The sequence below is a fragment of the Staurois parvus genome, unplaced genomic scaffold (assembly GCF_062004578.1).
Source record: "Staurois parvus isolate SC_StPar_1 unplaced genomic scaffold, SC_StPar_1.0 ptg000155l, whole genome shotgun sequence".
NCBI lineage: Eukaryota > Metazoa > Chordata > Amphibia > Anura > Ranidae > Staurois > Staurois parvus.
Window position 1 is genome coordinate 16730082 of NW_028317951.1, and position 16380 is coordinate 16746461.

The 16380-nt window shown below is 40.1% G+C and overlaps 1 protein-coding gene and 1 pseudogene across 1 annotated transcript in view; one reads left to right on the top strand and one right to left on the bottom strand.

The window, feature by feature from the left end:
- The window catches only part of TMEM212 (transmembrane protein 212), a 54227-nt gene that overhangs the window by 11380 nt on the left and 26467 nt on the right, over positions 1-16380 (top strand). The window lies entirely within an intron of this gene.
- On the bottom strand, positions 289-15943 carry LOC149463312 (serine/threonine-protein kinase 31-like; annotated as a pseudogene).

The following is a 16380-nucleotide window of genomic DNA, read 5'->3' on the forward strand; positions in this document are numbered from 1 at the left end:
GGATCATGGGGCCCCTGTGTCCTTGAACAAACTCAAAAAAGCCTATGAAAAAGGTACCAGGGGCATCTCATGGGGCCCCCTACTGACCCCGGACCCTCAGGCAGTGCCCGAGTTTCCAAATGGTCAGTCTGCCCTGCTTCCCTTCCATTCCCTGCTGCTCCATTCCGCCACCAGAAGTAAAGAAAATTATTTGGGGATATGGGGAGCACGTGCCTCACGTTCACCCATGTGACAATGCTGATGCTTAGTGAATGGCCACATGGTAACTTGTTTGCAAAGAAACAATCCTCAACTCTGTTCAAGTTCCAAATCTCCAACTTTCTTTGCTTCCAGTTGCTGAACGGTGGCGGAGGAGCCACTGTAGGATGCAGGAGTATAGGATGCAGATGAGGAGTTCTGTTTCATTCCTGTGCTATCCCACTCTTTTTGTTTATACTGACAGTCACCATTTCTATTCAAGAGTGAAATCGAATCTGTCTTGAAAAAAGGTATGTACAGCATACCTAGAGGGACATACCAAATGCTATGATGTGTCTGTGATACCATAGTTGTTGTTTAAGTTTCAGTAACTTTCCAATACCCCAAATGTCCATAGACTGCTCAGTCTACCTAAGGCCTGTAAAGGGTTTTGCTTAACTTAATCACTGGCACATATATACTGTATGTACTAAGTCCATCCATAGTGTATATCCAAATGAGTTCCAAGTCTGCCAAGCTACAATCTAGATCATTGGTTCTTAACCTATTTTGAGTCATGGACCCCTTTAACAATCTGATGAAAGCTATGAACTTCCTTCCTATAAATATTTACATAAACACATCTTTGTATGCAATGAATATATGTACTTTATTTTATTGAAATTTGATTGCCTCATACATACAACATATACATATACAAAGTTTGAAAAAAGTAAGTAATATTGACAAAAACTCACTCCTTTTCATGCAAAAAGTAATGGCTGAAATATAATCATCTTGTGTAAATTAAACAAAACAATTATTATTATGCTCAAATCTACTACTAATTCTAGAAAATGAGAATAAGTACTTGCTATTATGGAGTGGTGCAAGATGGCAGTTGTGCAGAGAACGATAATTAAAATTTTGAACGGTAAACTTGGGCCAACAAGTAAAGAGACGCATAACAGTCGGCACTATAAGTAGTGGAAGGGTGTTTTTTCTTTCATTTCTTTCAATGGGAAACCATTGGCTGGGACAAGGGGGAGAACTGTATAGTGAATGTAAATTTTATTTTTTATCGGATCCTCACTGACTGCCTGAAACCCATCCATTGACCAATTAGGGGTCAATTGACCCCAGGTTAAGAACCCCTGATCACATATCCCCCAGAGGTTATAATACCCCATGGGGCAGCTTACTGTAGGGTGGACTGAGCTGTCCAATGGGCAAGGTGCTGAACAGGTGCAAACTACACTATAGAGATGGTTGTATTGTGACTGGCACTGATAAAATGTGGTATTAGATCTTAAAAATCATTATTTAAACTTGTTCATTTTATTATATTGACATTCTTCCATTTTCATTTAGTTCTGCTTTAGTAACTTTTTAACGGTTAGAGTAATGTAGACAAAAAATGTAAAATCATGTCACAAACATATCTATAACTTCCTTACCAAGTTTCTATGTTAAAGATGTTAATATAGGAAACCCTCAAGGTTTTCTAAGTATGATAGCTAATAATGATGAGCTAACTGAACATGTAAACCTGCCAACGGTTCTTGTTGAACTGTGAAATAAACATTTAACTACTAAACTATGTTTGCACTGCCACAAAGAAAATAGAAAGGTCTTACTCATAGTAACAATATTAGGTTTTTATTTTTCAGCTACCATTTCTAAATGCCACAAAACATTAGGGCAATGTCAGAGAGACTTATTGCTCTCTGTCTTAATAAGGTCTCATACACTTATGGTACATATGGGCATCAATCCACAGTGATTTTAGCAAGAACCTATTCAATATTAAATATAATATTCTCAGCTGAGAAATGAGATTTGAAAATTACAATCACGTGGCTGTGTTAAATCTTGTGAATTGATCCTAATGGATAATCCTCAGCTGCACTTTGTTTTAAACATTTAGTCCATGTTTTCTACCATATTTCTTCTACCATGTTTAGGGTGCAACATGAAACATGTAAAAACTATCCCCAAAACCACAGCCATCCTACCCTAACTTAATTGCAAGATTCAGCTTCCCAACAGAATAGTGTCTTTTCTTTCATAAATTTAGCTGTGCTCTGCATGGCTTTGCTGGCAGAGTCCCATCATCCAGGCCTGGAATTGTTTATAAACATTACTACAAGTCCCATCTTCCACTGTGGCAGATGGTACTTGAATAAAATGCACCCACAATCCCTTCTCCCTTACTGCTCTGTAGTTCAGTGGGACTTCCAGCCCCAGGTCCATACCTGTTGTCAGGGATCCCGGCCGCTCGGCAGTGCGCACAGTGCGCGCATCTCGGCGATCGCGGTGGCGGCGGCCGCGCATGCGCACTAGCGATCGCGGCCGCGCCAATGGGAGAACAGGGCGCCCTATTTAAACCTGCCCTGTGCATCTCCAAATTGCCGCAAGGTCTTGTTCCTGTTAGTACATTTCCTTGTTGCCAAACTCTGCCTGTTCTGATTTATGCTCACCCTCTCCTGCTCTGACCCCGGCTCGTCCCTGACCATTCTTCTGCCTGTAGTTACTGTTATTTTGGACCCTCTGTTACTGAACCTGGCGTGTGACCTGACTACTCTTCGCCTGCTGCTTGGTACCGCACCTGTCCCCACTGTTACCGACCCGGCTAGTCTGACCTCGCTCACTCCTAGCAGTCATCCATCCATTCCGCTCGGATTGGGACCTGTCAGCCCCTTCACAGCAGGCTCATCCCAGGCACATACCCTCAGTGGGACCCCTCTACCACCGCCGGGGGTGCCCAGGGGCGCGACCTGGTTCCAGTCTTGCACCAAGTCCATCCCCACCATCAGGGGCTCTGGTGAAAAGGCAGACTGGGACTTAGACTCCGCGTCCTGGGAAATCCCGTGCTGTGGACCACTAGAGATCCCCTTGGGCGGAGCCTGACACCTGTACAGGCCTGAGGCTAGAGGAAAACTTTGATAGAAACTGAGAATTGCACCCTCAACACACTAATCTCGGGTGCGATACTCTGCAAGCTCCTTTGCAAAAAAAGGAGTAATGATCATGAGATTAAAGTATGTCTCAACCTGAAAACAATACATGTAATATGTTGCAGCTTACCAATTTTATGTGTGGCTGCATTATTTCTATTCATTTTCATTTCCGTATTTTCATCTGATTATCCAGCCAGTAACGCACTTCTTATCTTAAGAAGGATCCACTCTATTGAGGGGCAATGGAGCCACCCCTGGACAGCACCATTGTTAACCTGTGGAAAGGATAGAGTTAGGTGCACTAGCAAAGTGAGATGGACTTGCTGCTGTCCACCCCTGGACAGCAGCATTATTAACCTGTGGAAAGGATAGAGTTAGATGCAGTAGCAAGGTTGACTGGATTTTGGCTTTATTTTTTTCGGTCAAGCCCATCTAAGACATTTCAAGGAGTTACAGCAACATTTTTGTCCATTGGAATGAAGGTCTTACTTAAGTTAAAGGTTGTAAGCACCCCTCTCAGTCACCACCTTTAAGGATGGGTAAGCTACTGTACACTATATTTTTGCTTTTAGGTTTAGATGCACTCAGGGGTGGACTGATGATTTGGAAACTCGGGCACTGCCCGAGGGCCCGGGGTCAGTAGGGGGCCCCATGAGATGCCCCTGGTGCCTTTTTCATAGGCTTTTTTGAGTTTGGGCAAGGACACAGGGGCCCCATGATCCCCTATTGTCCGGGGGCCCCATGAGTTTTCAGTCCGTCCCTGGATGCACTTAAATGTTGCTGCAACAAGTACAGGAAAAACAAGCACACTTAACATTTTACAATTTTTTGTGGTGCATCTTCATTCCAGGTCTGTGTCTCGTAAAATATTAAAGCCAGTGGGTACAGCATAACAGACAGTCATAGTTACATAGCTGATATAAATGATAAAACCCCGATGTCCATCAAGTTCAGCTTTTCACAACTTCTGGATTCCTCCATCTGTGTTCCAAAGGAAGGCAAAACAAAACTCCCTGCACAACTGTTGCCAATTTAAAGATTAACAATAAACTACCTGTTCAGACCTAAGAGCTGCCAGCATAATTCTCTGGATAAAATATTTTGTTTTAGCCAGCAGTGATTGGGGCTTTATAATTCAATTTTTTTTTCTTTTCCATCTTCCCAGTAAACTGGCATTTCTTTTTGGAAGGATGCCAACAATGCATCCCATGGCAGGTTCACTTTAAACAAGGTCCTTATATAGGTTATTGTATATATAACCAGATGATCTGGAATACTAAACATAGTGAATATCCAAGACACAGGAGCAGAACATGAAAAAAAAACTATACTTATTTTCCTCTAAGGACATTTTGTTTCTCTCTTCTTCGTTCTATGCATAACAGTATAACATCTTCTGATGTCTGGGCATGTACTGCCCATCTCATGAGTGTGCAGTAAGATGCATTGTCCTACATTATAACTGATGTTCTTGCAATGGCATTGATAGGAAAATGTAATTACTCTGCTATTGATATACCATGTAAAACTTCAGGAATGTGTCTAGAATCCGAAAATAATAAACCAGTTTATGAGGCTAATAAATTCTGGATGTTGATGCTTCTGTATAAACATCAGCTAATCCTTAATAGATATGTATAAAACTGTGAGAGTCTAACATAGTTATAGGTATTTGTATAATTAAATATGCATTATGCATTTTTCATCAGTTTAAACTTTTTTTCTTGTTATTTGCGCATATTGTTCTGATAGCTACTTCCTCCCAAGATGACCAGTGTCAGGAATATCTGATCACTGTTTCCCATACATAGTAAGGTGATATACTATCTCTCACACTACTTAGGATTCTCTTTGGAACAATGTTGATTGATTTATGTCACTGTTTCTTAACTTATGTAGGTAACAGTTCAGATTTTCCACACTTTTACGAGGAAGCACAGCTGTATAAATTAGTAATCAGTTAACAATGTGATATTACATGAGAAATGGTGAAATCATTAGCATGATGTTAGTTCTGTGATATGAATGCTCTCTAAAACTGAACTATAAATTTTACCAGTTGACATAACTACTCACCAGGTCCTTGTTCAACTTACAATGCTTGTGGTTATGTCCTGTGTGTGAAGCAGAAAGCTCAGGACTCTGCTTTGCCACTGAAGAGCTGATGGTGCAGTTCTGTAGAATTAAGAAAGTTCAATTAAACAAATTTAAAAATTTGTCAGGTGCTTGTGAATTGCAAGAAGTGGGAGTTAAAAACACAGGACTTTAGCTGATGTGCTAGATTGCCTACCATGTGGTAGTATCGGACACATTTCCTTTTAATCTTGAATAATTTTTTTACTACTGTTAAAACTTTTTTTGTAAATTTTATAGGACCTTTTATTCTTCGCTGTCTTTAAGTGAGTGAATGGTGGGTTGCTAAAGATAATTTAAAGCATTTTCAAAGCTGACTTTTCATAAAAAGCATGTTAATGCTACATTGTAGCCCCACTCCCCTATGTAATAAACTAGGAAGAAAAAATAAAAAGTTACTTACTTTTAAACCTGTGTTTTGGTATCCTTGCCTAGGCATTGGTGCCATCACTTGGCCTTCTGGTGAGATCAGTGCAGGAGTTGAGCACATTGCATGAGTGTAGTTTAGTGACATCTTCAACTTCCCCAGGGTATAAAGTAAGTCTATTTTTCTCTTTTTTTTTCATAATTTTTTAATATTTTCTACATGGAACAGGTCTATAACATAGCAAAACCTTACATTGAAAAGGAAGGTTTTCTTTAAATATATTAATATTAAAAATACAAGGTCTGATCACATGTGCTTGCTAAAACTTGATGATATGTACCCAACTCATCAAAATGGTGAGCTTAGGTAATTCTAGGCCATTGTCTCTAATTTTTAAATATTTTTAAATGACTGGCTTGATACCAATAGACTGGCAGAAATCAAATGTGGCACGTGTATGTAAAGATGGATTATGGTTTTGAAGCCGAGCACAAAATGAAGTAAGACATAAAAAGAGCTTACCTTCTAGTATAACTGCATGTCAAAAAAGTCAGTTCATCTAGTGGTTTAGGAAGCTGAAATGATATGCAAATCTCAATTAGGGATGAGGATTGGGTTCAAGTCAGGCATTGGTTTAAGGTGAACCCAACCTGTTTGCGGTTTCGAGGAAATTTTGAACTAATACAGCTATACCCTCCATAACACCCAGCTACCAATCATGCACTTCCTGGCCTTTGAGGTTAGGTCAGGCGAGGATACTCAATAATAGGGGGTTTGATATGTGCCAGCTCCCTCATTATAAAAGGCTGGGCCCTTAGTGAATGTCCTTAGGTTGCAAAATATTGTGTAATTTGGGCAGCTTTTGCAGCTTAATGCTGCTGATGTGTATAATTAAGTTCATTCATACTCTCTCCACATGCACTATCTACAGTGATGACAAGCTGCATGTGTTTTTTTACAGGTCATATTGACAATGTTTTGCTGGATGCAATTGATTTTCTCACAGCCTGTCCCTGTCCAAGTGCACTGGAGACATAGCAGGTTGCATTTGTTTTTTGAAAAGAAAATTGCAGTTCTCAACACACATGAATATAATTTTATATAAAGCAGCCGCGCTGATTCTCCACTTAGCCAAATAAAACAAATACAGTATATATACTGTAATGTATAAGTCAATACTTGCTGTAGCTCCTATGTAACTAGTCACTGACAGGATTTTACAACTCTAAAGCAGGCCATACATGGGTCGAATTCTGAACGATTTTTCGATCGAAAATTGAAAACATTGTTTGTTCTGTAATCCGATGGTGCCACCAATGATTTTTAAAATCTGTAGTTTTTCACAAATTTTCCAGCACGCCCCATAAACGAAATGGGGAGTAACCACGAAAATCGGCCAGTGCCATTGCCCCTCTAACAGAGCGAAAATCGTCCGATTATTATTAGGTAAAAAAAAAATTGTTTGCAAAATTGACCCATTTATGGCCGGCCTAAGGGATGTAAGTTATGGATATATGACTTATCATCCACATAGAATATTTCTCTTGAGGATTGTTATATTTTCTGGTAACAATAAGGCTCGCAATGTCCCCATAATGACCAATATTCTATTCGCATTACATTTTTGTATTGTTTTGTATTGTTAAGTTGATTTTTTCTGAATTAATAGCAGTGACAAAAAAAAGGGATAATATCTCACTCTGCAATGTATCGATCCTGCTTCTTTATAATATAGAAAATTTAATAGTCCTGTACCACAGCAAACTTGTAGAATATTTATTTTTTACTTCCTGTTTGACAAAATGCTCTGTTAATTGTCCTTTATAATTTTAATAAATAGAGTTTGGATTTAAAAAAAAACACAGTCTATATACGTATGCAGTAAAGCATGCTTGTTATACTCACTGTGGAACCTAAGGGGTTAATCCTCTATATTGTGTAAAAATGATGTTTGATCCTGTCTTCTGATCCTCCCCTTCTTCTACTGTCCCCAATCCATCTGCTGAAAGGAGTCTTGGGGGCAAGCTGCACATGCTCAATTTGGTGTGTATTGCTAGAGAGTTTTTTCCTTGGGAGGGTGCATGTGATCAGCACAGGGCCAATCAGAGCTGTCCAGACAGAGGGTCATGGGTTATGCAGCCTTATAGTACAATCAGGAGAGAATGAAAACTCCTCCTACAAGCTTTAACCAGTGCTCTGTTGGACACTGATAGAAGTCACAAGACTGCTCTGACTGCTGATCAAAAAAGGTATTTAGCAGTTTATACTTTTACTAAAATAATTGCATTTCCATGTTCAGTGTACTGTGGGAGACCAGATAGTGAATGCAGGGTCCTGGGTTTAGTAACACTTTAAATGTCACCAAAGTTGTAAAAATACTCTGAAATTAAATTCTCAAAATCAATACCATATACAACGTTTAGATAATGCATTAAGGAACTCCTGGATGCAAAATTAAAAAAGCAATCGGTACAGTGACCTAGATACATCAATAAATCTATAGCAATTTACTTATAAACCTCAACGTGAAAAATTTATTACAATATATGATACATCATCACTGCAACTCATAAAAACACAGCTTCTGTCAGCCCTGGGAGGAGGAGTAAATCCAGACATCATGTCACATCCTACCTTCTCACACCACAGCTATGAGAAACTACACTTTCCATCCTGCAATGGGAATTGTAATAAATGGACATGGAATGTGGGCGAGTATGTTGAGCATTTAAATATTGCACTAAATGAGCTATACTTGCTCACATATTTCCACGCACACTGCTCAGCCAGCCTTAATGCTTATTTTTTATCACCTTAAAACACAATATAGATTTATTTTTAAATATTAAAAGCACTTTACCTGTTCTTCACAGTCCAAAATGGCAAGTGACTAAAATGGCTATTCCATGAGCTAGATAAATGAGAGTCTGCACGGATGCTTTAAGGCAGGAATACACGGTAAGAAAATCGACCGATCGGTCATCTGACAACTGATCGACGTTCGTTCGTTGGTCGAAATCATGGCCCACATTAACCGGAAAAAATCGTTTGTCGAGCAATAGGTAGTGTTGACGTTTTCCGTACAAGTGGAAGTGATGCAATGTGCGTGTGACCTTGTAGCCACACCCTTCCACCCAGAACGAGCATTCAATGCACTGCCGCCCAGAACGAGCAATTGGACATAAATCCTTGGAATTAATTGGATTAAATTGTATTTATGGATCCTTGGACATTTGGATATAATTGGAATAAATTGGATTTATAGATGCTTGGACATAAACATCTGGGTCATCTTCTGTTTCCGCTCATGCGTGATAGCACTTGATAGATTTTTTTTGGACGACCGTCGAAACCACCACGTAGAAAATCAGTCGTTCGCATGCGAAACGACATTTTTCACTGTTGTTCAACCGGATTTTTTCGTTGACAATATCGTTATCGGTTATAACATCCTGCTCATCAACTAAGAGAAAGTCGGTCGATCATTTGATCAACAAAATTTTTTGTATGATTTTCTCACCGTGTATTCCTGGCTTTACAATTAGTTTTTGTAGCTTCACTCAATCACATTAAAGTTGTTACAATGTTGGAGATTCATGGTTTACATAAAGGGTTACTCACGCATGAATAATCTGAAGCATGCATGGGGAACTTTATTGCTATAAATTTAACCTGCACCTGTCACACCCAGTGCCACTAAGTCCATACACATTTGTGAACTCCTTTCTTGTTAACAAGATTCCACTCACGAATAGTGAACATGCAACGATTACTTAATTCCAAAGAAAGAAGAAGTGTTTCCTTTTATCAGAGTCCAGACTGATAGCACATAGACGGAATTTGTGATGCTGCTGGTAAACACCCATCATGGTTCGCAATCATCTCTGGCTGTAATGTCATAACACTTGCTCAGCAGCAATTTCAACAACATGTTTTGAATGGTCTTTTTTTGTCAGGGAATACTGGAAGCAGTCCTTTTAACACAATCTTCCTCCTTGCCACTATTTGCAAATCTGTCAAATATGTGTTGAGAGTGGAAGCCATATGATGCATCTTTGTTTGTACCATGGAAGTCAACATTTTCAAGTTTTCCCCTTTCTTGATTTACAACAGACACATTGCTTTCACGTACAGAACGTACAATTTTATTGGCTGTGTGCAGGGTCTGTATGATACCCCACTCATACCTTTTACATTCTCGAAGGAATTCAAATTTGTAGACTTGAGATGTTTCAGATCCTCCTCAGCATACAAGGGAACCATCAAATATACCATAGGATCTAAATTGCAGAAAAATAGGTAAAGAAGTTCTTCTATTCTACATTCCTCCTTCTGCAGTATCAGAGCCACAATGATATTTTACTGCCCTTACAATAAATTGCTGTTCTGTGTCAGTAAATACCGAATACGCTTTCAGCAAGAACTTTCTTGTCCTCAACTTCAGTACACAGAATGGGTCACTTGCTGATTAGCTTTTTCATTTGTTCTGCATTAAACGTATTCTCTCCATATTACTTGAAATAAGGTCTCCAGAGCTCATATAGTTACATATTCCTACATCAGAGTACACTAGATGTAGCTCAGAGATACACTACTGCACCACATCACTTAATTCTGCATATTATACTTGTTCACACTGTATTTTATAGAATCTTACTCCTTAGCTCAGATTACTACAGACAGTTTCATTGTATGCATCTCACTATTCTACTTTGCTGCTTTCCAGTTGACATTTAGTTCATTACCTGTCTTCTTGCCATTAAATCATCCACAATTGCATTTTTATTGATCCACTTTACAATGTTCTTTTTGTATTCAGCACTGGATAAATACTTTAAATTGATGGTTTTAATTAAACAAATATCTTCATTAATCTGCTTTACAACTCTGTTGTATATGTTAATTATAATCTCCTGTTCTTTTTCATTGGGTTCTTTGAGTAGTAAGCTCTGCAGTTATCTTCTAGACTATTTAAAGTCATGGAGCAGAGAACTGTTTCTCATTGACAACCTTTACGGCATTCAGAAGGTCATCAGCCATGCTTACACATTCATTATCACGTCTAAGAGTTTGCAATACATGAAGGTGGTTGTAAAGGCTAAAGGTTTTTTTTTACCTTAATGCATTCACTGCAATAAGGTAAAAAACCATTTACATGCAGCTCCCTACTGCCCCTCTACTTACCTGAGCCTTATCTCAATCCAGTGTTGTGCCCATGAGCAGTGGTGCTGCTCTCTCTTTCTCTCTCCCTCCTTACTGGACCCATTGGCTCCTGCTGCTGTCAATCAAATCCAGTGATGAAGGAGCAGGAGGCAGGGCCAAGCCACATTGTGTGTGTCAATAAACGCACACAGTGCAACTTAGGATCAAGCCCGTACGAATGCCCCCATAGCAAGTGGCAGGCTATGGGGGTATTTGGATGGCAGGAAGAGCCAGGAGCACTAGCGGGGGACCCCAGAAGAGGAGGTTCGTGGCTGCTCTGTGCAAAACCATTGCACAGAGCAGGTAACTATAACATGTTTGTTTGGGTTTTTTTTTTAACAGTTGCGTTTATTGAAATTGTACAGTGGTACAGACAATCAAAGGTACATGGATAACATGTTTGTTAGTTTAAAAGAGAGAAACAAAATTACAGTCATTTTAACCTTAAGTTTAATCTGCTTTCTGTTGCAGACTTCAAGCTAAACTAAAAGTGGAGCTCCACCCAAAAGGGGAAGTTCCGCTTTAAGCCTGTGTCCCTTACTCCCCATTAAGGATTGACACTTTTGGGAGTGGGTACCCGAATTTGACAGGTACCCGCTCCCACTTCTGCTGTGATCGCCTAGGCGATCGGAAGTGGAAGTTTTCCTCCTCCCTCCCTCCCCGTAGTCTTCTGGGACATGTGACAGGTCCCAGAAGACTACGAGGCCATTCACAAAGCACTGCACTTCTCGCACATGCGCAGTGGGCACTCGGCTGTGAAGCCACAAGCTGTCACAGCCGGGAGCCCACACTGAAGATGCCAGCACAGGGTAGAGAAGACAGCTGGTGAGGACACTGCTGGATCGAGGAACAGGTAAGTGTCTGTATTTTAAATGTCAGCAGCTACAGTTTTTGTAGCTGCTGACTTTTTTTTTCCAGCTGCAACTCCACTTTAAGCTCATGAATTGCTTTTTCAGATAACTCTCTTTCTATCTTCACATCGAGAGCAGCTTCTGCAAATGCATTTATAGCATTCTCAGCTCTTGCAGCAAGCACTCCTTTTCATCCCTTAGTTGCTTATTCTCATTCTGTAGCTTCATATTCTCATCCAAATTCCTCTGCTCACTTTTTAAGCTATTTACTTTGTGAAAGAATCTTTCTAGTTGAAAATGGCTCTTTCCATGGTTTCCCTACAAACCAGCCTGCTTATGGTAAACAATTATCTTTGTACTAGATGCTAACTTGAATTTTCTGTTGATATAAAAACCTCAATAAACATATTGTTTAAAAGAAATGTATGACTCTTTATAGTCAGTATACTGTATGTGATAGCACACTGTTCATCATTAACCACTAGTTACATCTATACCAACATTTGTCTAATACCATTCCACCTTGTGAAGTTTGGATCTTCTAAACACTGGGCTTGTGGTATGTGAAACTGTAGCCAAAGATTTACTTATTGTCAAGAGCTCATGGATTCTATTAAATGACTGTCCCCAGAACATCATAGCATCTTCCACATGGGATACATATGTATCCTCTATTTTGTTGTACAAAAAATTTCCATCTGTGCTTTAAAGATTCATGCCACCAGATACAGAATGGAATTATCAGAAGTCACGTTCCCACCACTGTCCCCCACTCACTCTCAGCTCTTTTTAGTTGTTTGTTTCCTGTAGCAAAGCCCTAACTGTGCTCTTTGTCTCTAGTAAATTTTGCTATTTAAAATTGTCCTTCTGCTGCCTCTGTGGTCTCTTTATCCTTGTAGTGATTTTTAAAAGTAAAGTGTGGTTTAAAATTGCTATTTAAAATTGTACTGTTGCTGCACAATTTACACTGTACTAACCCATACTAATGCTGTTTTTTCCTGTAGTATATTTGGGCCGAACATTTTCCTTCTGCTAGATTATAACTTTTAGTTTGGGGTGATTAGACTGCATGAGTCAGTTGTTGCTGACAGTCTGTTCAAGGGCTGCCTTTATTTTTGTTGCTGCAACTGCACCGTTTGAAACATAAAATTAAAAACTTTTTGGACCCAAACACAGCACACCTTTACCCTAAGCTATTAAAATTCAGCTTCTCAGTCAGATATTCCATCTGTTGTGGTGACATGACACATTTAAGGCAGGTAGTGCCTAAAGCGCATATTGAACCACCTCCAGCCAGCTGTACATCCTTAACACTCAGTAGGCCTTATATATTATTACTTAGAAGAATTTTAGTTACAACCTTGCTGTCCCTGCCCACTGTGTTTGACCAGGACAGGGATGGCCTTACGAGGAAAAAAATAAAAATACAAAATGGAAATAATAAATAATCCCAATTTGTAAATAATGTAATAATAAAAACCCTAAAGAAGTGGAAGTGGGTGAAAAAATTGGCTGGATTGGGACTAGTGTTTGTCTCTTAGCATCAAAGGTCTTAATTCTGCCCTTTCTGTCTTGTTTCAGAGACTTTTGGCCCCTCACTCCTTGATTAAGAAGACCTAAATTGGCTTAGAAATGGCCTTTTTGAACATCAGAAACATTCCCCTCTCTACTCTCACATACAAGTTGGGCTTGCATGAAGCTATGGCACCTGTCAGACCAGTGTCTCAGCTAGCAGCCCTATGTTGCAATGAACACATTTTTCAATTTTGAAAGAATCTTCCACAAGAACCACTCTTGTGGATGAGAAGTGTATGCCTTTTGCTTCTGGCATGTCTCACTGAGGTAGTGCACCCACTGAGCTCTGTGATGTTTCCTCATTCATGTGGTACTCAAATGGATGTTACTTTTATATGGCTCATATACTGCAGGCAGAGGCCGTAGCCCACCCTGAGAAGCTCTCTCACTTTGATGTCTATTCAAGTGTCCTAACACTAGCCAATTTCTACCAAACACATGCCTGAAGTCTATAATATATATATAGGAACAGGAGGGGTTAAGGGAATGTGGAAATATGGTTTTGAAGTGTTGTGGAACTGTTCCCCCAATACCTAAAACCACTGGTGCATGCACTGGTGGGTCTGAAAGAAGATTAAAAAGAGATGCATTAGACTACAGCTATATACATATTAAAGTAGCATTTATTGATCATTAGAAGAATGTGTTTGCATAAGCTCTCACAGAAATAGATCACTAACTTTACTATAAAACTATAATATTATACTGTTGTGCCACCAGCCTATAGGGCAGGCAGATGACACTTCCTCCATGTACCCCCCTTGTTGGGTGCCAAGTGTAGGTAACATAGGAGGCCTACCCTGGGGTGGGTTCTTCTGGGCTATGCTAGGCATCTTGAACAGGGTCACTGCCATACATATGGGATACCTTTACTTGAACAGCCGACTGAACCCTAATAAACTCTTTTGATGATAGTATACACCACCACAATCTCTGTTACATTTTGTACGAATACACAGAGCCAATGCTCTCTTCACCTGTCCAGCGTATCTCCACTACTTCACTCCTAGCAATGGAATGGGGTCCCGCCATGCAGTCTCTGGTCATCTCCTGTACTGTGTCCACATTCTCTGGTCATCTCCTGTACTGTGTCTGCAGTCTCTGGTCATCTCCTGTAATATGTCCGCAGTCTCTGGTCATCTCCTGTACTATGTCTGCAGTCTCTGGTCATCCCCTGTACTGTGTTCGCAGTCTCTGGCCATCTCCTGTACTGTTTCTGCATTCTCTGGTCATCCCCTGTACTGTGTCCGCAGTCTCTGGCCATCTGCTGTACTGTTTCTGCAGTCTCTGGTCATCTCCTGTACTATGTCCGCAGTCTCTGGTCATCTCCTGTACTGTGTCCACAGTCTCTGGTCATCTCCTGTACTGTGTCCGCAGTCTCTGGTCATCTCCTGTACTATGTCCGCAGTCTCTGGTCATCTCCTGTACTATGTCCGCAGTCTCTGGTCATCTCCTGTACTGTGTCCGCAGTCTCTGGTCATCTCCTGTACTGTGTCCGCAGTCTCTGGTCATCTCCTGTACTATGTCCGCAGTCTCTGGTCATCCCCTGTACTGTGTCCGCAGTCTCTGGTCATCTCCTGTACTATGTCTGCAGTCACTGGTCATCTCCTGTACTATGTCCGCAGTCTCTGGTCATCCCCTGTACTGTGTGTGCAGTCCATTGGTTCAGAATATTTTTTTTCTTGTTTTTCTCTTCTAAAACCTAGGCGCGTCTTATGGTCAGGTGCGTCTTATGGAGCAAAAAATACGGTATGTGATGCCAGAAAACAGAGTCACTGATGCTGTCTGTGGATATTGTACTGAAAAGCATTATCCCAAGCATATAATTGGGACTGTTATGCTTTCATTCTGGAGCACTGAAAGCAGGATTTTGCTGAAGAATTCAGCTAGCAGCCCTGCTGTCTGTCTAGAGTGTTGACCACTTTCAGCACATAACAAAAATTTTTTCTATTTTGGATGGAGTAGAAAAGGGTTAGAATCTCTGTCTTTTGATTGCATAATTCACTACAAAATAATGTACCAAAAAAGAAAAAAATACAGACAAAAATATATGAGGACAAGGAATATATTCTACAAGGTTCATTGGCTGTATTTAACAAAATCACTTCCTTTCTCTTAGCATTCTGCAACCTTCCTCAAAATCATTTGAAACGCTTGATCTTTCAACTTTCTAAATGTTAGAGGGCTCATTTCAATTCTTGAAATGCCAAGATTTATGGCAAAAAAAACCTAACCACAATGTCGGAGTTTTGCAGTACAATCTAGTAATTTTGAAAGTGTGAGTAATAGAATCAATTGTGAATAACATGAAAAATCATACTGCGCATGAGCATGTGAAACTGATCAACAAAAAATTTACCTAAATGAACAACATTATTTCATCAACTGGGAGAAGAAAATGCATATCAATAATGGCGTAATCGCATGCTCATTTGACAAATCTTTATCTAATGCGAGCAAATTTTCGAGCTTACTTTTTTTTTAAATTAAAAAAACAAACGCATTATACTTACCTGCTCTGTGTAATGGTTTAGTACAGAGAAGCCCTGATAATCTTCTTCTGGGGTCCCCCTCTGGCGCTCCAGGCTTCTCTTCTTCGGTGGGCGCCCCCATGGAAAGCTGATTTCCATGGGGGCACCTGCGCAGGATAACTTCTGAGCCACCTTGTCTGTGTCCATTGACACAAAGTAGGTGACTCAACCCCCACCCCCAGCTCGGTTGGCACAGCATTTGATTGACAGAATCGGGAGCAAAAGGCTCCCAATGCTATCAATCTGCCCAGTGAGGAGGCATGCAGTAGCCAGGGCCACTGCTCTTATGCACATCACTGTATCTCAGTATTGCCTAGATAAGGCAATTTACATTATAGCTTAAAGACATTCATTATAACTGTAGCATACCCTTGGGTGATGCTTGGCTAGATATATAGGTTCAGCTCTCACCTGAATCTGGTGACACCCCTGATTTATACCCAGAACACTCCGACACTCTGAAAATATTTTATATGGGTTTTATTGAAGAAAACAAACCCTGAAAAAGAACTGGCTGATTTAACACAGGTAATGTACATAAAACACAGATACCACTTTGCATAACACAGTTAGTAAGAAATCAC